Genomic DNA, 27,655 nt, shown 5'->3' with positions numbered 1-27,655 from the left:
TTTTCAATCCAACTTTAAAGGATTCTTTTACATGCACACTGATGTCTACGTAGATGGACCTCTAAACTCACTTTCCTCTTCAGCCCCACAGGTAACACCCTAGACGAGTGAGAATTGGGTTTGAAGAATCCTAATGGTTCTTATCAGCCTGTCATTGTGTCAAGTGGTGTGGTTTCGATTCCCCGCTTGTACGTGACAAGGAGTAGGGTCGCCTGTCCAACCTCATGGGTTTTCTCCAAGTCCTCCGATTTCCTACCTTGTGCAAAGAACCCAATGCACAAGTGAATTTTTGAAATAAAATTGAACCATATGTTAGTCCCAAAATGACCTAGTTTGTGTCGATTGGACGTTAATCTCTCTCTCTCTCTCTTTCTCTCTCTCAAGAGATTCTGTATCAGACGCAGTAATCACTGATTTATGGTTGGTAATTTAGAAATTCTTTGATTTCGAGAAATTTATTATCGGCATTTAGCAATTCTTTGACTTGGTGGCATTTATCAGCGAAAGAGCTGAATGGTATAGATACATGTACATCAAAATTTTGATGTGATTTTCTGGGGTCTATTGTCAGGAGGAAGTCTGGGATCGGTGATTTAAAATAAAATAGCCTGTGGTTTATGATCTTGCGATTCAACAACAAGTCTATAAAAAAACAGAAAACAATTAGCTTGGCGGTGTGCGAGGGGAGATACGCGATCATTAAAGAGATTTCTATTCCGTATATCATGCAAATCACTTTCATACAACAAAAAGATCAATCAGAAAGAAGAAAGAGTATAATGGTTTTAATACAAAGCCTAGTTAAATCAGCCTCTTCATTCTCACATTATTGGCGAATAAGTCACGGCACCGAGAGGCCAATCGTAAAACATTTTATTACATGAATATTTAATATGAAGCGTTTTCGTTTTATTCTTCTGCGTCAAGCATTAAAGAAGACTGGATAATTGAAATATCAAACGTAGGGATTCACGATTTTTGTTGGGGATATAAAGAAAACGGAATGATTTATTTGTGCATAATAGGGTCCCCCCGTATCATATTTCTGTATAGGTGACTCCTGTTAAATGCTGGCTACTAAAATTAACATAAAAATCTCCTTTTATATTGATTCATCTATCACCCAAGATTAATTGTCATGTAATTTGAGATTCTGGTCATTTTATTTGAATAAATGTTAGTACATTTTAAGAAGACATTTTATCAAAGAATTGTGTTAAAATACAACTGAAATGGAGTGGCTGAATGGTCTAGTGCGCCAGGGGCGGATCCAAGGAGGGGGGGGGGTCCACCCCTTCCCAGGCTCAGCTACATAAAAAAATGGTAAAACATGTCACGGTCGTGTGCTTTATCCTTTAAACATCAGATGGTGGGATGGGATGATGATATAGACATATGTGATATCACAATTAATGCTTTGCATCAATGAAATTGAATCACCATGTGATCCTATTTAATTCATAATAAAAATTGACATCAAACAGAGTGTTGGATTTCTCTCCTTAAAAAGCTCAGTGTGTATGTATGCCTACGTAATTTGGAGATGATGATGGCATCATACATCACCAACTCTCAAATTTCCTGGATCTGCCCCTGTACATGCACTTTAGATCATAAGGTCTGTCACTGAGTCAAGTGACATGTTTCCATCCTATACTTGTACATGACAAGGAGTAGGGTTGCAAGCAAATTATTGAAATAAAACCTTCTGTTTGTGTTGAGTGGACATTTAACCCCATCTCTCTCTCTCTCTCTCTCTCTCTCTCTCTCTTTAATGTGCTGTCAATGGATATCAGTTTGGGTTTTTTTTTTACCCCACCCAAATGACTAGAGGCTTTTCTTTGCCAGACTCTCTGTCCTACAACATTGACAAGGCCCACTAACCAGTTTGTCCCTGGTTAGTTTTCAGATGGATGGCCAAATGGTTGGGGGGGGGTCGAATGGTTAGCACGTGCACGCTCGCACTGTATCATACGGTCTGTCATTTTGTCAACTGGAGGGGTTTCGATTCCCCGGTTGTACGTGACAAGGAGTAGGGTCGCCTGTCCAACCTCGTGGGTTTTCTCCGGGTCCTCCGGTTTCCTCCCACTGCTAAAGACCCCTACGCGCAAGCATATGATTGAAATAAAATTGAACCATGTGTTAGTCCCGAAATGACCTAGTTTGTGTCGAGTGGACGTTAAACCCCATTTCTCTCTCTCAGGTTTCAGATGTTGGCCTCGAATCTTCTTTGTGATTTTCCAGTCTTGTTTCCACATGTGAAAATCGATTCTGGAAATCATGGATATCACATATAAAAAACAAAACCAAAAGTTTTTGAATCAATCAGTCCTGGTGTTTTAAAGGTAGTAACCTGACAAGGACAGCTGTCTAGTTGTTCGGATGGGACGAAAAACCGAGGTCCCATGCTTTGACAGTTGGAATTCGATAGAAGAGTAGGCCGTAGTGCCGCTGTCTGGGCAAAATTTCATTCATATCACACAGTATGGCGTATGCCCGTCTTCATTAGCTCAGTTCAGAGCAGTAGGACGTTAAACCCCATTTCATTTTTTTTAAAGGTAGTTAGATTTTCTGTGGATGAAATGTCCCTTAATATAGATTTTCATCTCTTGAATTATATATTCATACATTTCTAGCCAGATCCCCCACTTAATGTTTTGTTATCTGAACGGTCAGCTATATGATGACCAATTTCTTTTGTTTATGATTAAATTGATGAGTTTTTATTGTGTTTTTATGACTCAAAGCTTTTTGTATAAACTGTATTCTACCGGCTTTTATAGCGAAACATGATATAAGCAGATAATAGATTCAAACATTGGTAGATTTCCTGAGCTTTTAAAACATGATGCCAACACAGAACAATGGTGGACCATTTCCATACAAGCTATTAAAATGTAGATCGATGAAAATGAATAATCCTCATGGCTTTTAAGTATAAAACTAAAGTTTGATTGTATGTTGTTAAAAGTCGTTAATCCGATAATGAATTTTTTTTGGGATGATGTCTAATATTTTCATGGCTTAATCCACGCTAATATGTACTCAGATTAGTTATTTAACATTTGATTAAGAAAACAAAATGCCAACAGTAGATTATCTCCCGGACTGGGATTTAATAAGTTTATTAAAAGGGCTGTAAAAAGAGCGAGAGAGAGAGAAATGGGTTTATGCATCCACTCAACACAATCTATGTCAATTTCGAGACTAACATATGGTTCAATTTTATTTCAATAATTCGCTTGAAAAATGAAATGGGGTTTAATGTCCTACTGTCCTGCTCTTGACTGGGCTAATGAAGACGAGCATACGCCATACAGTGTACACCCGGAGAAAAGCCCTACGCCCAATTATTGAAATAAAATTGAACCATATGTTAGTCCCGATATGACCTAGTCTGTGTCAAGTGGACATTAAACTCTCTCTCTCTCTCTCTCTCTCTCTCTCTCATGAAATGAATTTAAATTATGTATAGTCCCAGTCCCAAAATGACCTTGTGTCAAGAGGAGTTAGTCTCTCTCTCTCTCTCTCTCTCTCTCTCTTTTGTCATTTTTGTTGTAAATAAAAAACAATTACTTACTTTTAGACAGAATGGAAGTTGATTATGTAAGATTTTTATCATGGCACATTACATAGTTTATTACCATTAATAATTGAAGTAAATTACAAATTACATTCAAACATAGATGTTATCCCCACCGCTATTAAAAACGCATTATACACTAGTAAATATAATCATACTGAAGAGATAAGATACACAAAGTAGGTCATTTCGGGACTAACATATGGTTCAATTGTATATCATTAATTTACTTGCACGTAGGGGTCTTTAGCAGTGGGAGGAAACTGGAGGACCCAGAGAAAACCCACAAGGTTGGACAGATGACTCGATTTCTTGTCAAGAGCAAGCTGGGAATCGTAACCACTCTTTGATTACAGACCAAATAAAATATTAATGGTTTCATTGGCTAATCCCTCACGCTATCCAGAACGCAGGTTATATAACAACTCAACCAGAATGTAGTTAAAACAAGTAAAACGAAATTTTGAAGTATAAAAAAACGAAACGAAATAAGATCTGTGTTTTAATCAGATTGAATACTGATATGGGTTGATCTGATATGTTCTTTCTAACAGAGATGGGGTAAACAATAAGCCTGATTGGATTAAATTTTCTTATGAAACATTAAGCCAAATCAACTTACTTACTAATTTTATTTTAATTTTTTTTGTGTTGTTGTGTATCGACAGTGAAACAAGAAATCTGTTACATCTCAACACTGGCTTTATCTATAGGTGTAAAACATTTAGAAATGATTGGGGAGGGGGTGGATAAAGACCCTCTATGGGCAAGCAAATTATCGAAACAAAATTGAACCATATGTTAGTCCTGAAAAAATCTGGTTTGTGTCGAGTGGACTTTAAACCCCATTTCTCTCTATCTCTCTTTAGAAAGGATTGCCATCCAGCCCTGAGTTCTCAACACATTTACTCAACTTTCAATCACTGTTTATGACAAATATCTTTGATCAAGAAGCACAAAACTTTTCACATAGTTTCTTATTGATGTATTTGATACATTAAAACAACAAAAGTTTTATAAAGTTAAAATAAGGCGAACAATTTTAAGTAAATTCTTAAGTCTGAGAATGACTTGTGAACTTGGGGCCTGGCAAAACAAATTAACACTTAAAATCGATGACATCAACAATTTTATTTTTGACCTAATAGCCAGTTGTAGTCATCTGAAGATAAGAAGCCACTACCAAGAAGTTGTGACTCTATTAATTATTGAGTCATATTTGATAGAGTAATGTCCATTAGGAAAACCGGTCCTATTATCAAATAACAAAGTCCTGTCTATATTTATAGAGATAACAGAGAGAATTAAACAGGTTTTATCAGTCTATTATGGTAAGAAACGGACTTGGTGTGATGTGTCATAACAAGAGATGGTTGTATAATAGACTGGGGTGTATTAATAACCTGATAAAATAACAAATGAACAGTGGAGTTATTGAACATGGTTTAGGTGGAAGTGACTTGGTGTCATCTTTAGGTATACAAGACAGATGTTAGTCATCCAGTTTTGCTTAAAAAAATTTCAAAGGGCAGAAAGTGTAGCATGAGGGTATTTCTCAGGTTTTAAATTAAAAAAAAAAATGGTTTTCAAATCCGAGGTCGTTTCCCCTTGTCAGTGGTGCAGGATAGAGGGCCTAACAAGGACAGCTGTCTAGTCATTCGGATGGAATGAAAAACCAAGGTCCTGTGTATACATTGGCATGCATGTAAAAGATCACTTGACAGTTGGAATTCGATATAAGACTAGACCATAGTGCCGCTGCCCAGGCAAAATTTCCCTTATAGCACACTGTATGACATATGTCGGTGTTCATTAGCCCAGTATAGGAGCAGAACAATAGGACATTAAACCCCATTTCATTTCATTTCTTCCAGACAAAATTTTGCATTATTACTCTTGTCATAAGGCGGACCCTGGAAAGCAGGCACTTCTCACAGACATCATCAGGCACAATTACAGTCTTTTTTAAAACACAATCCATCTGTTGGCTTTCATTTTGTCTGGAACAGATTTAGTTTTTTGCACAAAGTTCAAAATGTCAAGTATGCCTACTAGTTCAGTTATGTTTGACTAGTTTGTCAAGTGCAACTAAAATTGTTATTTTCAGGCCTGCTTAGAACAAATACACCCATTTATGATTCGTTCCCCCATTAATGTCCCTTGATTCATCCGTTGTTTAAACAAAAAGGAATGCAACTGTTATCTGAGACAAATAGAGATAGGATGGGACTACAGAAAGGGGTTATCTCAATTTAGGATTGTTCCCCCTGTAACTATCCATTAAACTTCCTGGAATCATCCGCCTTTGTTGGAACAAGAAGAAATATTAGGCCTATTAGTTATCTGTGACAAATAGAGATGGGGAAGGGTTGTGGAAAGGGGTTATCTTAATTTAGGATTGTTCCCCCCTTAGTAATCCATAAACATTCCTGGGATCATCCTTTGTTGGAGGGAGTTTGGATGGCTGAATGGTTAGCACGTGCACACTGTATCATTAGGATGTGTCATTGAGTCAACTGGCGGTGTCTAACCTTGTGGGATTTCTCCGGGTCCTCCGGTTTCCTCCCACTTCCAAAGACCCTACCTGCAAGTGTAGTATTGAAATAAAATTGAACCATGTGTTAGTCCAAAATTATCTAGTTTGTGTCATGGATGTTAACCCATCTCTCTCTCTTTCTTATTATGTTAATCCTGAAATGAACTAGTTTGTGTCGAGTGGGCGTTTAACCCCATCTCTCTCTCTCTCTCTCTCTCTCTTTCTCTCTCTCTCCTTAGATGGAACCATGTTCGTAATTATTATTTTGGTTTGGTAATGAAAGGTTCCAGTGTTCGTCTGTCCCCCCCCAAAAGTTATGACAAATCCACGCCCTTGGATGGAACAAAAAGAAATGTGCCTGTTATCTGTTGTGACATGTAGAGATGGGGTTGAGGACTACAGGATTGTCTCAGTTTATCATTAAATAAGAATGTCTATGATTGACATGTTTGTGTTTTTAATAGAGTGTAACAAGATATCAACCAAGGTATGTCTTCCTGTCCGTTAGTCCCCTACTTACATTTTAATCTAATCAGTGGACATTAGATATAGACATATGTTATTTACCTATCAAACATGATGTACCTTATTTCTTGTAATAAATGTACCTGGGCTGGAGCTCACACAAATATTGGGGGGTTGGAATTTAATCTACCCTTTGAAGAATAACCCGTTACAGGTTTAAAGAAAAACTTTAAGAAGAATAACCCAAAATTCCCCTGTATATATCCAAAGGCGCCCCCGACTTTCAGACCGCAATTTATTCTGGGCATAGAATATACCCCAAAGATCAAAGAGATTTACTGTTATAGGTTTACTGATACATAAGTTGTTTACTGATACATAAGGTCTGTTTTCCTAATCTTAACCCCCTACTTATCCGGTATTAACTTATAATCTAATCATTCTGACATCCGATCTAGAAACTAATTATTTACGTTATTCAAATAAAGTTTATAATGTTGCTAGAATATTGCGGTATTGTTCACAAATGACTCAATAGTTGGCTGACAATGTCTTGGTAGATTAAATACTTTAATTGTGGATAAGTTGCTTGAATATTTAGTTATTGTTCACAAATGACTAAATAGCTGTAGGAGTGGGTGTCTATCTATATTAAAATCTTTAGTCACCGAAAAAAAATGACTAGATCGATTTTAGATTTGATGTTGTCGACGTCCCTGTCGCCACTTCTCCAAGTTAATCTTGTGTATTACTATTAATACCTTGTATGACTAATCATTTAATCTCTTACTAATTCCTACTTGTTATGACAAACATAGTAAGCTAATCTGTATATAGAAGACCATTATTTATTGTAATAAATGAATTGAAATACCAAGGGGTTTAACATCCTACTGTTTTGCTCCGAACTGGGCTAATGAAAACAGACATACACCATACAGTGTGCTATGAGGGAAATTTTGCCCTGACAGCGGTGCTAAGGTCTACTCTTATATCAAATTCCTACTGCCAGAGGATCTTTTATGTTCCCGTCAATGTGAACATGGGACCTCAGTGTTTTGTACCATCCAAATGACTAGACACCAGTCCTTGTCAGGCCCTGTATCCTGCACCACTGACAAGGGGAAACCACTATTTATTGTAATAAAGCGACAGTCATCTTAATTTAGCTGAATACAATATGTACTGTTTGTTTGGTCTATCATGTATGTATCATATCCTGGAGTGTCTGGCAAGGAAACAATGTATAGTTGTTCGGATGAGACAAAAAACAAAGGTCTGGTGTGCATGTTGGCATGCATGTTTGACAGTTGAAATTCTGTTCCAAAAATAATAATACCTGGATAACAACCCCCCAAGCATCGAACTTGAAAAGACTGTATTACAAGTAGAGTAATTTTAATCCCCGACGCGCTTCAGACGCTAGTTGATCAAGGGGTTTGCAACTGAATCGCGTCCTGGATTAAAATTACAAACCGTTGCTTGGCGAATAACACCTGTGACTGTCTGTATTATTAATTCAGGATGTGTTTTGGGTGCAAGTTGTTAAAGGGGTCAAAAACATCATGGATTAAAACAACTCATTTTAAACACAGCTAGTCTAGTTTGTTTGGGGAATAATATCTATGACTGTATTATTAATCTGATTCCCCGGGTGTGCGTGACAAGGAGTAGGGTCACCTGTCCAACCTTGTGGGTTTTTTCCAGGTCCTCCAGTTTCCTTCTGCCCGGGCAAAATTTCCCTCATAGCACACTGTATGGTGTATGCCCGTCTTCATTAGCCCAGGTTAGGAGCAGAATAGTAGGACATTAAACTCCATTTCATTTCATTTCATTTTCAGTTTCCTCCCACTGCTAAAGACCCCTACACGCAAGCGAGTTATTGAAATAAAATTGAACCATGTGTTAGTCCCAAATGAACTAATGTGTGTGTGTGTGTGTCTCTCTCTCTCTCTTAATCTCTATGAGTGGATTATTAGTCATTATTGAATGACTTATTTATTAAACAGCATTATGCAAGGCCTGAAATGTTATATAAACTATTAATTAGACGTTTATTAACATGAAAAGACCATAATCAACTTTCGATGTCCGATTTTCATTGGATTTAAATCCAATCTGCTGTTCAACGCCCAATGGATAATTTGAGAGTTTGTTAATTATTGTGACAGCGGTATATAACAATGACAATCGAGGCTACAGTAATTTTAAAATAAGGTTTTCTCGGCTTAGCATGAAGCAATTTGACTGAAATTTTGATCATATTCCCTTTACATTATCTAGTTTTTAACTATTATAGCGAGAACTGCCAGCTCTTTATCTAATTTTCCATAATGTATCTTTAACTGACTTATTTAAGGTGGGTTGGATGTCTGAATGGTCTTAAGGTCTTAGATCAGAAGGTCTGTCATTGAGTCAACTGACATGGTTTTGATTCCCAGCTTGTAAGTGACAAGGAGTAGGGTTGCCTTCCTAATCTAGTGGGTTTTCACTGGGTTCTTTAGTTTCCTCCCACAGCTAAAGACCCCTAAGCACATTTGAATTATTGAAAACAAAAATATAACCATATGTTAGTCTCGAAATGACCTAGCTTGTGTTGAGTGGATGTTAAACCCCAATCCTCTCTCACTCTGTAAGTGTATTATTAACGTGTTAACGACTGCCTTATTTACCTGGAGATTAACCTGTATATTAGTGTGATATTGTATTAAATTATTCAGGTGTTATACAGGTAAATAGGTAGGAAGACAGACAGACAGTCTGTCTGTATCATATTATATACAGATAATATGAGTTATGACAGTCGTAACTTATGTATTATATTAGATAACATTAGTATTATTTTTGATTAGGATATATGAAGCCGTAATTAAATCATGTGGTTATAATTCCAAGATTAATAATTAATAATAATAAAAACAAATTAACATCCATTTAATTATATAGATCCTTTTCCTTCTGGAATGAATTTTAGAAACATTAAATTGATGACAGACCCTCCGAATTAAAAGTACATGAGTTACAACACTCATTCATCCAGCCCCTAATAAATATAGTGGGTCAGTTCTAGAATATCTCAGCAACCATGTCAGTACAGTGCTCCCTTCCTCACCCCCACCACTTCTGAAAAAACCCAAAAAAACTACACTGAAGGAAATTATTGAAATAAGATAAACTATTGATTTAAATGTCATAAAAGTTATAATAAAAAGATGTCAGTAATATGATTCTCAATAAGATATGGAGGCACAAGAACTTGACTTCAAAGAATTTAATTTACTATATTACATATTGCAACGCTAATTGAGCTTCCACATATTAAAAAGACAACAAAAAAAAACTGTTTAATTTCTCCAAGGACTTTAAAAATTGGTTTTATGTATGAATAATAAATAGTTAGAGCAGACAGCCGATAAATAAATACAATAGCTTTAGAAACTTACGTCTGTCTCCATGGTAAAAAAAATGTGCAAGATAGATTCTCAAGGGAAATATTCAATTTCCCCTGAACCCATGTGATCTTTATAAAAGTTTATTATTACATATGAATTGTGTTTTTAATCAGTTGGTTGGTGATCTGTGGGTCAGTTCTACCATATCTCAGAACAACGTCAAAATGGTGGCAAATGTTCTAGTTACATTACAACCTTAGGAATTGGGTTAGAGTGTGCCATGTTTGCGTGTTGTTGTGTGTTGTCAGTCGCCTTGCATTGTTGGCTGAGAAAGTTCTTCAGGATTTTCCAGCATGAATTGTGTTTTAATCAGATAATGATCAGTAGGTCAGTTCTAGCATATCTCAGAACAACGTCAAAATGGTGGTGAATGTTCCAGTTACCGTTCAACCATAGAGAATGGGTTAGAGCCTTGTTTTATTTTCGAATATAATTGTCCTCCTAGCAAACTGGCGTATACCCATCTTTGATAGCTCAGTTGGTGCAGAAAGGTAGGACGTTAAACCCCATTTCATTTTGGTCAACTTTCAGTTGCATGACATAATTTGATAAAAGTTATAACTTTTCAAGGATTTCCTAAAAACATCTTGCTGTGTAACTTTACTGCTCCTCTGCCCTTGTCATTGAGTCAAGTGGCATAGTTTTAATTCCCCGGTTGTACGTGTAGGGTTGCCTGTCCAACCTCGTGGGTTTTCTCCGGGTCCTCTGGTTTCCTTCCAATGCTAAAGACTGCTACGCACACAGCAATTATTGAAATAAAATTGAACCAATTGTTAGTCCCCGAAATGACCTAGTTAGTGTCGAGTTTACATTAAACCCCATCTCTCTCTCTCTCCGGCGTGGTTTCCCCTTGTCAGTGATGCAGGACGGAGGGGCTGACAAGGAAAGCTGTCTAGTCGTTCGAATGGGACGAAAAACGGAGGTCCCGTGTACACATTGGCGTGCACGTAAAAGATCCCTCGACAGTTGGAATTCGATATAAGAGTAGGCCGTAGTGCCGCTGTCCGGGCAAAATTTCCCTCATAGCACACTGTATGGCGTATGCCCGTCTTCATTAGCCCAGGTTAGGAGCAGAACAGTAGGACGTTAAACTCCATTTCATTTCATTTCATTTCATTTCTCTCTCTCTACTACAAAAGACCTAGTTTGTGTCATCTGACATTAAACCCTCTCTCTCTTTCTGTCTGTCTCTCTCTCTCTCTCTCTCTCTCTCATGAAATGAAGTTGAACCATGTATAGTCCCAGTCCCAAAATGACCTTGTGTCAAGAGGAGTTAGTCTCTTTCTCTCTCTATCTCTCTCTCTCTCTCTCTCTCCCTCCCTCTCTCTCCATCTCTACTACAAATATATATTAAAAGAAACAATTAAATTTAGAAGGATCATTCTCTCTCGTTTGATTAAACATTGTATAGTATAGAGAAATAAGGCTGTGATGCATGAAATGATTTAAGTGATTTTGAGATGTGAGTATTATTTATTTATCATGTGATATTGTTATATAGATATATATATATACTCTTGCTGGAAACTAATCATACTTTATTTTAAAACCTTGAAATAAATTGCACATTAGAGTTGTGACAAAAATTGTCAGGTCATGTAAATTTAGCATCATTACTGAGCTGAAAATCTTTCAGAGAACAATGCATGGCATACGCATATAGCACGTTAAAGATCCCCTGATAATTACTCTGTATGGTAGGCAGATAGCAATATTACTTTGTAGCATGTTAAGGATCCCTTGACAGTCCCTCATAGCACCATTTATGGCACATGCAGATAGCAACATTGCTTGGCTGCATGTTACAGATCCCTTGACACACTGCATGGTGTAACCAGATAGCAATATTACTTGGCTGCGTGCATGTTAAAGATCCCTTAACAGACCCTTATAGCACACCACATGGTGTATTCAAATGGTAAATGAAATGAGCAATATTACTTGGCTGCGTGCATGGTATTCAAATGGTAAATGAAATGAGCAATATTACTTGGCTGCGTGCATGTTAAAGATCCCTTAACAGACCCTTATAGCACACCACATGAGGTATTCAAATGGTAAATGAAATGTCAGTATGGTGCCCACAGTATATACTTGGCTGCATGTTACAGATCCTTTGACCCTCCATCATGGCACACTCCATGGTGCAGCCAGATAGCAACATTTCTATGCAGCAAAAGATCCCTTAACAGTCCCTCGTAGCACACTGCATGGCGTTAGCAAATGGTGAAAGAAATGTCAATAAAACTACTGTCATAGAAAACTTGCACACATTTCATCACGCAACTAGGAATAATAATTGTTGTAGAAAATTGTTCTCTATCATTTAAAAATGCGATCACAAGTCTGTTTAGTTCTGTATTGAATTTCATTATTTATAAACAATACCTAACGTTACAATGAAAACACAGACAAGCCAATTTTGCGAGTAATACCGTGTCGAATAAGCAGGAATAATGTGGATTTTATCTGGTGAATATATTACAAGATATTTCATGTTATTATAAGACGTTGAATAAATAACCGTGCATTACATCAATAACTTAATACTTTGAGAAATTTCTTCTTGAAATTGATAGCTTTATGATTGTGTTTTCTGTGTATGCGCACCCTGAGGGGGCTCCATTAAAATATTCTGTCTGGTTTTGATGTAAGGCAATATTTGTAGATTCTGTTTATTTTCATGTTGCTTTGTTTGGCCGAAGAATTATCCCGAAAAGAAATCTAATCATATTTACGTTAATAAGACACCATGATACGGCTTTAACTGCCTTTTGTTTGAGAAAAAAGACTTTAAACACAACATCTTTTTTTCCTACTCTATCTGGGCGGCTTCGGGAGATTGCGTTTCTTTTTTGGCTTCGAAACTACAATAGAGGAATGATTTGTCTAGCAAAACTTGCCTATATGGAGGAAGGAGATCTCATGTTTTCTTATTGCGGTTTGTTTATAATGAAAATAAACTTGTAATAAACAGACGAGACTGGCCGGTTATTGGGAATACCTATCAAATAATTTATCTACAATCAAGATGTGTAAACAAAAAAACCACAAAACTAGGAACATTATTTCTAGCCCGGAGATCCATTCACTCGATCTAATAGCTTTGAGGAGGTTTGGTGGCCGAATGGTTAGCGCATGCGCATTGTATCATTAGGTCTGTCATTGAGTCAACTGGCGTGGTTTCGATTTCACGGATGTATGTTACAAGAAGTAGGGTCACACACAAATTATTTAAATAAAATTGAACCATATTATGTTAATCCTGAAATGAACTAGTTTGTGTGGAGTGGGTGTTTAACCCCATTTCTCTCTGTCTCTCTCTCTCTCTCTCTCTCTTTCTTTCTCAAGATTGCAAAGACAACAATTTCTAATGTATATTTGTACTTTAATTATTATCCACTTCAATTTTCATCCGCTTCATGGCATTTAATTTCACCAAAATTGGACTTATCGATCCAATTGAATTTATATAACTGGGAAAAAAAATACCATGTGCTTAAGGTAATACATTTTTCCTTTTTTGGGTATAGATACTGGCGTTGTTATATATGGTAAAAGTCAGCTGTCAGCACTATCTTTCAGTAAACAATCTGATTAGTTGATTTCAAAAGTGAAGAAACTGATATTAAAACTATTGGTTGAGTAATTCAATCTTCAATCTCATTCAGCAGGAATTATTTTTTTGTTTGTTATTTATCCATTTAGAAATTAAACTTGGTAAAAACAGAAGCTGCATCATGTATAACATTAAAGTCTGATTTTATAGCGTGTTAGTTGGTGTAAAAAGAAATTAAAAAAAAATCACAAAAAAAATGGGGGAAAGTATTAGTTTCTAAACTAATCTGTTGAAAAATACATGAAGAATCTTCTGGAAGGAGACCACCTGTTACAAAGTTAAAATTCTTTGGGTGCCTTTTATTTAATCATGTGTCATTGGTCCACGCATTAGTGTGTGGGTGTGTGCAGGTAAAACAAACATGGCAATTAGAATTCGATGAAGATTATGCAGAAACGCCCACTGCATGGGGTAAATCCCTCTTTAGTAGCCCGGTTGGTGCAGAAAAGTAGGACGTGAAACTGCATTTCAATTCATTTGTCACTAAAATTTACTAACAAATAGCACAGCTTTATTGGATCTCTGTCTCTCTCTGTCTCTCTCTATCTCTCTCTGCGTTGTTCGAGAGAAGAATTTTGCCTGGATAGCATAATTTCTGTCTATATGACTTCAAATTCTGTCAAGAGTGCTTTTATGTATACAACGTTTTTGTACATGGGTGCAGCTATGGTTTTAGTACAATTCCAAATAACTAGACACATACACCACCCTAAAAGTAACAATTTTTTCGGAAATATCAACTCGATCACGGCTTAATCCATGTTAAAATGTACTCAGATTTAACATTTTATTAAGACAACAAAATCAAAATACCAGCGCTAGATAATCTCCCGGCTTGGATTCAATCAGTTTTAAAACACAACCATCAATTTAGTTCATGGCAAATAAAGATGGCAGTTGTCTAGTTACATAGGGAGCAGCATAGATCGATGGAATTTTCTATCAGACGTATACACGGGACCTCAATTTTTCATCCCATCCGAACGACTAGACAGCTGTCCTTGTCAGTCCCTCTGTTCTGCATTACTGACAATTGGGAACCACGCCATAAAATATCTGGATGAACTTTCTCGGCCAATGCAGGGATTGAACACCCGACCTCCATGCTAGCGAGCCAGCGCCTTACTCACATAGTGACTGTGATCCCGCCCCCCAAATAAAAATGGTACATTGAATGTTTAACAAGTGATGACAAGATGGATAGTTAATGATATTAGTAATGGATATGAGCGAACTTTGAATTGATATTTGCTATATTTTGCATCTTGAGGATGTTTAGTAATGCACTGCTGTTTCTAATGTTCTTTAACTAGTCTCTTTACTCTTGAAAATCACTTAAATTTGCACCTTAATACTAAAGAATTGTTTCGGTTGATGTCCATTACAATAATTTAGCGTTACAACAACAATATACGCGGTGTAGAATGGGAATTTATTGGTGTTAAATGTTGTGTTTCCCACTGTTTTAACGTTAAATGATGAATTATCTAGACTAGCGCCACCTATTAACCAGGTGTAGAGAAACAAACTTTGTTTATGAAAATAACAAATCTATCTGCTCACAAATTTCATCACTTTCACCAACTGTTTTTTTTTTTCACAAGGCGTCTGTATCCAAATAGCCCTCTGACCTGCGACTGCTTTGATTCAGATTTTTCTAGAGTTCATTTGATTTTATATATTTGATGATGAACAATTTTAGCTGTCATGTCTACATTTATATGATGAGTTGGGTGGACCGAGTGGTCTAACACAACACGTGTGGATGTTAAAGTAGCTAAGTCCTCTAACTCAATATCATCCAAAGTCTTCGACAATGAAAACCTGAATTATTTGTCAATTTAAATCAACATTGATGCCGTGATTGTGAAGTTACCGGGAAAGATGGCCTTCTGATATCCATTAAGATAAAATAAACATTTTACCATTGGTACACGAATCGTGTACCATAATGTGTTTCAGCGCCAATTGTCACAGGGGACTTGATTAACGAGACTAGTCATATCCCACAAGTCATGTCAAACGGTGACATCATATTCTTATCTGGAGAGCATGCACAATAAATACTATCGGTGTAGACTGGAATAACCAGACACTAAAGATTGTCATTCGATTGAGATTTCTGGCATATTTCGCCAAACATAACTGATTTGAAATTAGAGTAAAAACTGAAACGATTGAATGTAAATCAGTTTATATCCATTCATATTACATTATTATATGTGTTGCGACCCGTTGGTGTGAATTTCTAGGTCCCAAATATTAGCGATTTAGCTCCTTTAAACCCCATTTCTCTCTCTATACAGTTAGACAAGGCATCAACAGTACTTGTATAAAAAGAGAGGGGTTGGATGTAGCAGATCGTGGACTCAACAGCGACAATCCTATCGTAACTCATTGCACGACAGTGAAGACCTGGCATCATGAGAGTATTCTATATTCTGGAACATGTGATCTCACTTCTTATTCAATTGGGGGGTTGGATGGCCGAATGGTTAGCACGAACGCCTTGTATCATAAGGTCTGTCATTGAGTCAACTGGCATGGTTTTGATTCCCCGGTTGTACTTGGCAAGGAGTAGGGTCGTCTGTCCAACCTCAAGGGTTTTCTCCTCCCACTGCTAAAAAACACTTCGTGCAAGCAAATTATTGAAATAAAATTGCACCATGTGACCTAGTTTGTGTCAAGTGGACGAGTGGACGTTAAACCCCATTCATCTGTCTCTCTGTATAAAAAGATGCAGAAAAGTAGGAGGTTAAACACCATTTCATTTTGAGGAGAGATTCAGAAAAATTCAAAGAAGGGTGTAATCACAATAAAACCATGTTGGTCTAAAGATAATTTAAGTCATGTCGTGACCAGATATTAAAGTCCATTACTTCCAAATTAGAATTGTGAATAAACAGACAACAATTGGTGAAATGAAGAATGTGAATGATTAATAAGATGGAGAATTAATAGTTGGATGGAAAATACATTTTTCAAAATGTCTGTCTGGATATACTCTAGAGATTGGTTTGAATGACTTGTGAAGAATTTTGTTCACTCGGTTTACACAAGCCTCATAAATTTAAAAGACGGATCGAGTCCTTATAGGATCAACTTGCATGTTTGATTTCCTATTTTCTGGTCCATCACTCTCTCATAAAACTATCGCCATCTTCTAAAGTCGTGTCATTCCCCAAGGACAACGTCTTCATGTCGCAGATCTCTTTGACACTTATTCCACAATTAACTTGTACAAAATACGATGTTTGCTATCAGATGCAGATTGTTTTTTTGGGGGGATGGGTAATCAACTCCCCGTGCTCTTGAGATCTTCATGTCCGATGGTTTTTTTTAATGAGTCAATTTGCTGCTCTAGAATACTGATCCCTAAATTTCGAACTTGGATTGAATTCCTAAAGTGGGTTGAAGTCAGACCACTTGATGATCTCGTGTCCTCAGATCAAAATGAGTTGCTTCTTGCGGAAATACGACTAATTGAATGAACCCGTTGATTATATGATGTCATCACTTCTGACACTCATCTCAAATTGTTTTCAACTTCTGTTTCACAACGCCAAATCCTTGTAAAATTGCATTTCATTTTCTTTGTCTTAGTGCAGAGATGTATAATTTTGAAAAGAAAAGAGGAATCAATTTCAAGTTTTTATGCGCTACAAAAGTCAAGTTCTTGTTTGATGAAACTGTTATCGTAGTCACATTAATTGAATGGAATGGCAGTGTGATGGCAATTGATCATTTATTTGAAAAGAGGGAGAGAAAGTTTAATGTCTGCTCAACTCAATTATGTTTTTTCGGGACTAACATATGATACATCTCTATTTCATTAATTCGCTTGTGCATTGGGATAAGAACCATGCACTTGACAGACGGGGCCATCCACTATAAGTTGGAAACCATTTTGTTTTGTTTGAATGAACACTCTAGATTGTGATTTTGCACATTGCATTACAATTACCTTTAATAACTGAATCTATAAAAATGTTATTATTAAGTTTTTAAGAAAGATTAAATATTATTATTCTTTTCTTTTCAGTTGTTGGTAAAAGTAAAGAAATCCCCATTTCTTGAATTTATACTCAGGTAAGACAATATTCTGTATTATTTCTAGAATTGGATATTATTCTGTATTATTTCCAGAATTGAATATTATTCTGTATTTTTGAAAATTGAATATTATTCTGTATTTTCGAGAATTGAATATTATTCTGTATGATTTCCAGAATTGAATATTTATATTCTAAGCCATAGATATTGTTTGAATAACTTATTAGTTTATTGAGAGGGGGGGGGGACTTTCAGTGGCAGAATAGTCTAACATGTGCGCTTTAGATCATAAGATCTGTCATTGATTCAAGTGGCGTGGTTTTGATCCCTCACTTGTATGTGACAAGGAGTAGGGTGCCCCGCCTAACCTCTGGGTTAGGGTGCCCCGCATAACCTCTGGTTTCCTCCCACTGCTAAATAAAGAATCTTGCACGCAAATGAATTATAAAATAAAATTTACATTATATTAGTCCTGAAGTGACCTAGTTTGTGTTGAGTGAAAGTTAAACGTCCATCTCTCGCTTAAATGTAACTAGTTAAATTAAAGTCATAACAAGGAAATCTATCTCTTAGTGAGTTCTGTATGATTATTTTCAACTTATGAACTATACTAATGTCCAAAAGAAAGTATCCACTGTGCATTTTGTACTGCATCAACCAAAGTCGTTTTTCCATTGTATACGGTATTTGGGTAGAATGTCAATTTGTTTCACTTTTTTATTTTTAGAAATGTTCAGTTTGGACACAAGAGACAAACTCAGTAATGCTTTATCAAATGTTTTTAATCTAAACAAAACTTAGTCATACTTTTAGTATGTATACTTTCTTTTGGACATCAGTATAGTTTATGAACAGAGACGAATGGCTTTATCTAAAGAAACAGCATCGACAATCATTTTCTTGCATGAAAATAGTAAAGATGATTAAAAATATTGGACAATTCTGTAATCTCATATTGGATAAATGTGTAGAAGGTTATACAAACATGAATATCTTTTATTTGTAGATGTATTTGCTATGTGTTTTGTTCTATTGTAATTTTGAACTTTTATCTTTTTTTAACTAGTTAACTTCTTAATTTTTAACTGTTAAGACCAAATTTTGACTTGACCCAGTCCTGGGCATGATTGGACATGTATGTAAAGTCCCAAAAGTGTAGGATTACTTACCTAATTTTGTGGTTTTCTTCTTTATGTTGAGTCATAGTCCAGCATGCATTTCCCTATCATTCATTCCCTGTACATATGTACAATGTAGAAATGATGACAGACTTCTGTTATCTGATATTCGATTGGATCAAATCCTTAAGCAAGAAGCCATGAAAAGAGCCAAGGAAGATTTTTCCGTCGTTTCAGAGATTATATCTTATATTTAGTTAATGACTCAGGATTTTATCAAAAAATCCTAAAATGTTGATACAAGGGATCAAATAAAAAAAAGAAAATTCTTCCCCAACTCTCCTGAGCTGAAGCCTTAATTCTTTTTAATTCGTAATTCTGGGAAATTGATAATATCGATGAGAAGCATATCGTTAACTAATGCTAAAGTGAATCTGTCATAATGCTCTTGGTAGTAATATGGATGGACTACTACAACAAGCACCAGAGAAATAGAGATACTTCAGCAGTCGTATTTACTCAGTGACTCAAACATCACTGAAAAATATCCAACACATAACAACTTCTGTTTTCTAATAGTTTGAAAATATTGATATTTGAAACAATACAGTTTAGGTCTGTGCCGCGGGGGGAATTCGTCTTTTCACATTATATTGATGGACGCTGGGTAAAAAATATATTGTTGTGTTTTTATCCCAGCGGAACACTTGCGTCTAATTTGAACAGTTGCATCATCGACTGCATCAGCAATATGTCTGAATATGACGAGCAAACAAGAACAGTAACTCTATTGTATTTTTTGTGAACGGAGTGAAATGAGATTGATAACGGTGGTTAGTTAACAAGGAGAATCTGTAGCTCTTCTGGTATTGATGTATCATAAAAATGGCCATAAGGCATCTCGTTGGATAAATCCGCTTTGATATCAGGGGTTATTTTCCGTAGTATTATACAAAAACCAATATTCAAATGGCTCCTCAGCTTGCGTCTTGAGAAAGGTTGTATTATCTCTGTATAAATAGTGTATGTGTGTGAAGCTTTTATCCATCATTTTCTACCTCCTTTCCCTTTCTGTGAAGAATACTGTGAGTTGATTGGATGATTGACTTGAAGATATCGAGTACGCTATAGACTCCCTACTTCATCCAAACATTGTATAACGTAGGCATTTGATAAAACATCGTCTATACAACACTTTCTTATTCTATGGAGCGAGGAAAAAAAAAAATGTCATCTCAGAGGTTTTTCTGCGAGGCAGTGTTTGCTTTTATGGAGATAGTATTTGATGATCTAAATAAATATTTCATGTGGTTTATATGTCATGGGGTATATTTCATGATTTGGATATATATTAATGTTGTATATTTTGATGATTTGAATATATATTTCATATTGTATATTTTGATGATTTGAATATATATTTCATGTTGTATATTTAATGATTTGAATATATATTTCATGTGGTATATTTAACGATTTGAATATATATTTCATGGGGTATATTTAATGATTTGAATATATATTTCATGGGGTATATTTTAATGATTTGAATATATATTTCATGGGGTATATTTTGATGATTTGAATATATATTTCATGGGGTATATAATAACTTTGCTTCTATTTGAGGTAGAATATTCAAACTTGATGTAGATGTTTATTAGGTTAATGTTTGTGACTGATTTGATGATGAACATTTCCGCTTGGGCCAAACAGAGAAAAGCAATTTGATTTGTCGATGCTTTGAAACACTGTAATCATTGAGTCTAATTGAGTAGAATTATGAAAATTGGTGCATAAAGTAAGACATTCACTTTGGAGAGACAGAAAAGGAATAGGGTCACCTGTCCAACCTCTCTCTCTCTCTCTCTCTCTGAAGAATCAATGCTTGATAATCTACAAGATTTGTTGACTCACAGATGGTTGGGTGTAATGTTGTGACTTAAGTGATATTATAATCCAGATCTTTATAAACATACCAAACATTTCTCAAACACAGCAGCCGAGTTGATATTTATTGTTTTCAATATCTGTATTTGATATAGGATATTTGTGGAATTGTAATAATTTAATCAAAATCTTTCCAAACATCGAAAAAACACTTGTCACATGGTTGGATGTTTATCCTATAATTTGTAGCAGTTGATTGTTAAATTTGTACAGATATTATAACAAACAAGATGACAGCCGAGTGTAAATTTTATTGTTTGACTAACTACAACAAACTCGCGTGAATTCATGTTGATCGGTTATATTATCAACATGTTGCTTTGAAGATTATATCTTTTTATGTGTTGGCTAAAGATCTGTAAATAAAACTCCTTTAATATAATCCTTGAGTGACATTTGTGTGACCCTTGATGGCAAAATGAGTCGGAAGCCAAAGGTCAGTGTTTACAATATGTGAAAAAAATGTTGAAATTGGCTAAAAAAAAATTGGTTTGCCTTATTTGTCAAAATTCACCTTTTGTGTTATATCATTATAAAGAAACTACATGCAAGTTAATTATTGAAATAAAATTGAACCATATGTTAATCCTGAAATGGCCTAGTTTGTGTCAAGTAGACATTAAACCCAGTTCTTAAGTTCTTATATCTTTTGTGTGTTTATATATATCTGGCCGAATGGTTAGCATGTGCGCACTGTATCATAAGTTGTCATTGAGTCAACTGGCATGGTTTCGATTCCCTGGTTGTACGTGACAAGGAGTAGGGTCGCCTGTCCAACCTCATGGGTTTTCTCCGGGTCCTCCAGTTTCCTCCCACCTCTAAAGACCCCTATGTGCAAGCGAATTATTGAAATAAAATTGAATCATATGTTAGTCCCGAAATGACCTAGTTTGTGTCGAGTGGACATTAAACTCCATTTCTCTCTCTATCTATCTATATATATATATATATATTTATATATATATATATTTATATCCTGTCTTCATCAGGCCAGTCGAAGCAGAACAGTAGGATGTTAAGCCCCATTTCATTCCATTTATATGCATGTACATATTGTTTAGACAAGTTCTAGTTTTCAGTGTAAGACTTGATATAGATTTGAATTAGATATTTGAGTCGTTCAAGCCACTTGGAAAAGACAAGGTTGTGGTATAATTTGTTTTTATGGACATTTGTTTTCTGAACAGCGGATCTTCTGTTGATAATTCTGAACATTTAATCGAATCCGTAGACGAAAAATATTTCTCATAGGGGAGCAAATATCGTTATAATACAAGTTTATTACTGACTGTGCGATTACAGGAAGCAGTTAGAAGTTCTCTTGATTTGAAGTTTCAACAGATACTATCTAATTACTTAGTCGGGAGACGCCGCAATCTTCCTCCACACGATCATTTCCTCCGTGCTTACCAGAGAAAAGTAATTTGGAATAAATTTTAGTTGATATTATTATCATTGATAACATCTCTATTATGATCCATGCCGATGATTTCTCGCACAGAAAATTGAACGAATCAAATCACAGAATGGAGATATATGACATGCATAGAAAAATATATTTTTACGCAGAAAGGAAATTACGTTCGTATTTCTGTCATGTTTGTAACAATTGCTTGACAATATGATTTTTTGCTGAAACACAAAAGGAACATGATTAGTTTTTGTTTGTTAATATTATTTTTCTATTTATCTTGAATTAATTTTTATTTTATCAATGTCATTTATGTTTGTTTGTTCAAATGAAAGTTCTTCCTGAAAAGGAGATGAAAATATAACAATCCTTTTTTTTTTTTTAAAGTTCAATTCCTACCTTTCAAGTGATAATCTGTGAAATTTTGAGTTCTTTAGATCAGTTTTTTTGAGACATTTTGACATTTTGAGACAACTGCTTACCCTAACCCACAACCTCATCAACAATCACGTGCCCTAACCCTATTTACATCTCATGACCTTGACCAAATCTGCAGTTGGCCTTTATATTTAGATCTGACCATCCTCAGCCAACATTATACACAAGCCAGCTCCACCTTGAAATGTTGGATAGAATCTTTTGATGGGCCTCTGTTTAATCTGATTGAATCCAAGCCAGGAGATTAACCGCCATTGATATCTAGATTTTGTTTTCTTAATTAAATGTTAAATAATCAATTTGAGTGCATAGCAGCACCAATATTAAGATATTGACAGAAAAATGAACGATACTAAGTTTTAAAAGACATCTCCATTGGACAAGTTTTTTCATGTACTTGTCAGCTTTCCGTTACATCAAACTTGACACTTGTATATCTATTTTGTGTTGTTAATAGAATGATTTCTGGTCTGGTACGCAACCTAAATGATGAAATTTATACATGTATTGTGTGCATGTTTAATGAACATGGCGTCTGAATGGAGGCATCCACGAGATTATTACATTTGTAACGCTATCAAAAATCTTTAAGAGAAAGGTCAGTCGTTCAGGATGTACAGATCTTGACCTGGGTATTGCTAAATGAAATGAAATGGGGTTTTAACGACCTACTTTTCTTAAGCAACCGGATAGGCATACCTCATGCAGTGTGCTAAGAGGGACATTTTGCCAGGACAGCAGCACCACAGTCTACTTTGTTTTTGAACAATATTTCTAAGAACACCTGATACCATTTCTCACACTATATCTCTTGAAACATTTCTAAGAACATCAGATTGATACCATTTTTGATCTATTTGGGAAGGTCACATAGTTCCCTAAACCTCTTGAAACGTCTTATACACCTACTTTCAAAAGAACATCCGATACCATTTCTAATCTATTTGGGAAGATCACATAGTTTCCTACTGTATTATACCTCTTGGAACATTCCTACTTTTCTAAGAACATACCACTTTTTATCTATTTGCATATATCTACTATAATTCTTGAAACATCTTTTATGCTAACATTTCTAAGAGCACCTTATACCATTTCTCATCTACTTGGATAAATCAGAGTAAATCGCATAGTTTCCATCTATATCTCTTGCATTTAGCAAAATCGTGACAACTCTATGTGATGTTTCTTTAAATTAAGTTCCGAGATCCGTTTTAAGGAAGATAAATGTTGCGTTGCGATATTTATTAAGATAGTTGTTTTAAGCTGACCACTTTAACATGATGTAGTGTATCATAAACTACCACGGATTACCATTGATCAGCTGTTGAGATGGACTGGCCTGCGATGAAGGTGACAAGTCTAGATTGCTACAAGTATCGTCAAGCTGCACTTGAGACAGACTGACTTAATGAAATCACTCAACCATTTCTTCGTTCTTCCTAGATTTTCTCTAGTTTCTCTGAGAATAGTTCATTCAATGTGTTTACGATCAACGAGATGAATCAATTATCTTTTATACTAAAATAACTCTTGTCAAATTGTTAGCTATGTGGGGGAGAGAGAGAGAGAGAGAGAGAAATGGAGTTTAATGTCCACTCGAAACAAACTAGGTCATTTTGGGACTAACATATGGTTCACTTTTATTTCAATAATTTGCTAGCGCGTAGGGGTCTTTAGCAGTGGGAGGAAATTAGAGGACCTGGAAAAAAACCCACGAGGTTGGACAGGCGACCCTACTCTTTGTCACGTACAACCAGGGAATCAAAACCACCCCATTTCTCTCTCTCCCCTGAACCCTTTTACACAATAAAAAATGTGTTGGTCTCTTTAAAATTCGGAAACAAAAATATATTCTTATGGTTGTAATTTGACCCAAGTTATTTCAGGAACTGATCCTGTGTAATTGTAAAGGTATTATATGTAAAGCTGCAGATTGCATGTTTATCACATATATTTTATCAACGAACTTAATGCAAATCTTCCAACAATCTACTTATCACTAATTACACCATCGTAATAATTATATAACAAACCAATCAGATTATTGACGTGGAAAACAAAAAAAAACACAGCAGCCACGGCAAAATGCGTGGAAGGAAGTTTTGGGCCCTTGGACCAACCAGTTTCCTTGGGCCCCCTTCGTGTTGAAGAGTTTTTGTAGGAAATGGAATTAGCTTGATTCGTCTTATTGATGTGGAAAACACATGAACCATGCTTACACAACAGTGATTTACACACAAAACAAGACAAACCTGCGGACAAGAAAAACTATATAGAAATTAGAAGAAATAAGTAATAAATATCAAATCAAGTGAATGGATTTGGGCACTAGCCCTAAGTGACCACTGCAGTATATAGTTCGGGTCCATAATGATGCAGACTTCAATCAAAATGAAAAACAAAACAATGTCATCCCAAGGTTTGAAAGGGGTGGGGAGTGGAGGTGGTGAAGTGATCTGACGCGTGCACTTTAGATCATAAGGTCTTCCCAGCTATAATTGGGTACCAGAAGGATGTTTCAAGGTATATTTAAGGAACCTCACATACATGTTATTACAGGGTTTAATAAAGGGGGCGGGGAGTAGTCTAACGCATGCACTTTAGGTCATACGGTCTTCCCCAGCTGTTATTGGGTACCGGAAGGATGTTTCAAGGTATATTTAATGTAGCACGTAAAGGGAAGTAGCAACATGATAGTATGTTCTGTATCTGGAGATCAGTGTACTGAAATGTAATACCAGACATCGATTGACTGCCTGACGGCCAGATTTTTGACAGATTCCACAAGAGGTGTAAGCAAAGATCATGACCGTCATGCATATACATATTGTTGGACACTATGATGTCATTCTTCATTCTGGATTCATTATATCTTGAGTTTCAGGAGTAATGAGTAGGCTAGAGTTATATTTCCGAAGTAATGGGTAGAGAGTTATATTTCAGGAGTAAAGAGTAAGTTAGAGAGGTTGTTTTTTTTCAGGAGTAATGGGTAAACTGGAGAATTATATTTCAGATTTAATGGGTAGAGAATTATATTTCAGTAGTAATGAGTACGCTGGAGATGTAATGAATAAGCTGGAGAGTTATATTTTAGGAGTAATGAGTAAGCTTGAGTTAAATTTCAGGAGTAATGTGTAAGCTAGATAATTATATTTCAGGAGTAATGGGTAAACTAGATAATTATATTTCAGGAGTAATGGGTAAACTAGATAATTATATTTCAGGAGTAATGGGTAAACTAGATAATTATTTCAGGAGTAATGGGTAGAGAGTTATATTTCAGGAGTAATGGGTAGAGAGTTATATTTCAGGAGTACTGGTATTAGCTATAGTTATTTTTCAGATGTAATGGGTAAGCTAGAGTTATATTTCAGGAGTAATGGGTAGAGAGTTATATTTCAGGAGTAATGGGTAGAGAGTTATATTTCAGGAGTAATGGGTAAGCTAGAGAGTTATATTTCAGGAGTAATGGATAAGCTAGAGAGTTATATTTCAGGAGTAATGGGTAGAGAGTTATATTTCAGGAGTAATGGGTAGAGAGTTATATTTCAGGAGTAATGGGTAAGCTAGAGAGTTATATTTCAGGAGTAATGGATAAGCTAGAGAGTTATATTTCAGGAGTAATGGGTAGAGAGTTATATTTCAGGAGTAATGGGTAGAGAGTTATATTTCAGGAGTAATGGGTAGAGAGTTATATTTCAGGAGTAATGGGTAAGCTAGAGAGTTATATTTCAGGAGTAATGGATAAGCTAGAGAGTTATATTTCAGGAGTAATGGGTAGAGAGTTATATTTCAGGAGTAATGGGTAGAGAGTTATATTTCAGGAGTAATGGATAAGCTAGAGAGTTATATTTCAGGAGTACTGGTAATAGCTATAGTTATTTTTCAGATGTAATGGGTAAGCTAGAGAGTTATAATTATTTCAGATGTAATAGGTAAGCTAGACTTATATTTCAGATGTAATGGGTAAACTAGAGTTTGTGTTGAAGGCATAAAGTTGATTAGATTGTATGGGGGGGGGGGGGGTATTGATTAGTGGTTTTACTATTTTCTATGGTGGTATTCACCAGTAATAACACCATTCCTTTCTTGTTTAAACAATGATAATGAAGAGAGCATGAGATGGAATAATATTAGCTGGAATTAAGTAAACCTTATTTGATCCTCCTCTTCTGATAGTCATTGTCAAGTTTGTTTGAAAATATCTGGTCTGGTATTAGACACCCATTGAAAATATAAATAAATTACATATATCTGGCGTGAAAAATAGAAACCAGTTGAACATATCTGACATTGAGAATATCTGGCATTGAAATAGAATCCATGTAAAATACTGGCATTGAAATAGAATCCATGTAAAATATCTGCAATTTTTTTAGAATCCATGTAAAATATCTGACATTGAAATAGAATCCATGTAAAATTCTGGCATTGAAATAGGAAATATATAGCATAAAAAAATAGAAATCCATTGGTTAGTTTCAGCAAGGGATTTCTCATTTAACTGGTCTTGTGATAGTTTTTAGGAATAAATGAAATGGGGTTTAACGTGCTATCTTTTTAAATCCAACCAGACTAATGAAGACAGGGAGTTGTATATTAGAGATGTAGAGGTCTGTAAGATACAATCAATAAGTTTATAGATGCCCATTATATGGAATGTTTTAATTCCATGCCAAGACTGGATGTGGTCTGTTTTTTTAAATTAATAACAAGGTTGATTGTTTCAACAAAAATCGCTTTTTTACTGTATTTAAAGTAGCTAAGTCTCTAACTCAGTATCACCCAAAGTCTTTGACATTGAAAACACAAATTATTTGTCAATTTAAATCTTACTGGGAAAGATAGGCTTCTGATATCCAAAATTTAAGACAAAATAAACATTTTACCACTGGTACACGAATCGTGTACCATAATGCGTTTCAGCGCCATTTGTAGCAAGGGACTAGAAGAACGAGGCTAGATGTATTCCACAAGTCAAGTCAAACGGTGACGCCATATTCTTAACTGTAGAGCATGCACAATAA

The 27,655-nt window shown here is 35.6% G+C and overlaps 1 protein-coding gene across 3 annotated transcripts in view; it reads left to right on the top strand.

Moving 5' to 3' along the window:
- The window catches only part of LOC126827498 (plexin-B), a 310,132-nt gene that overhangs the window by 65,315 nt on the left and 217,162 nt on the right, over window positions 1-27,655 (top strand). For all 3 annotated transcript variants that reach the window (XM_056102566.1, XM_050556896.2, XM_056102565.1), the window contains one exon: window positions 17,698-17,744. The gene's annotated coding sequence lies outside the window, so the exon portion shown is untranslated. The remainder of the gene's footprint in view (window positions 1-17,697; window positions 17,745-27,655) is intronic.

This window comes from Patella vulgata, chromosome 7, assembly GCF_932274485.2.
Source record: "Patella vulgata chromosome 7, xgPatVulg1.2, whole genome shotgun sequence".
NCBI lineage: Eukaryota > Metazoa > Mollusca > Gastropoda > Patellidae > Patella > Patella vulgata.
Note: the sequence above shows the minus strand (reverse complement) of the source record. Positions and strands in the feature narration are given on the sequence as shown.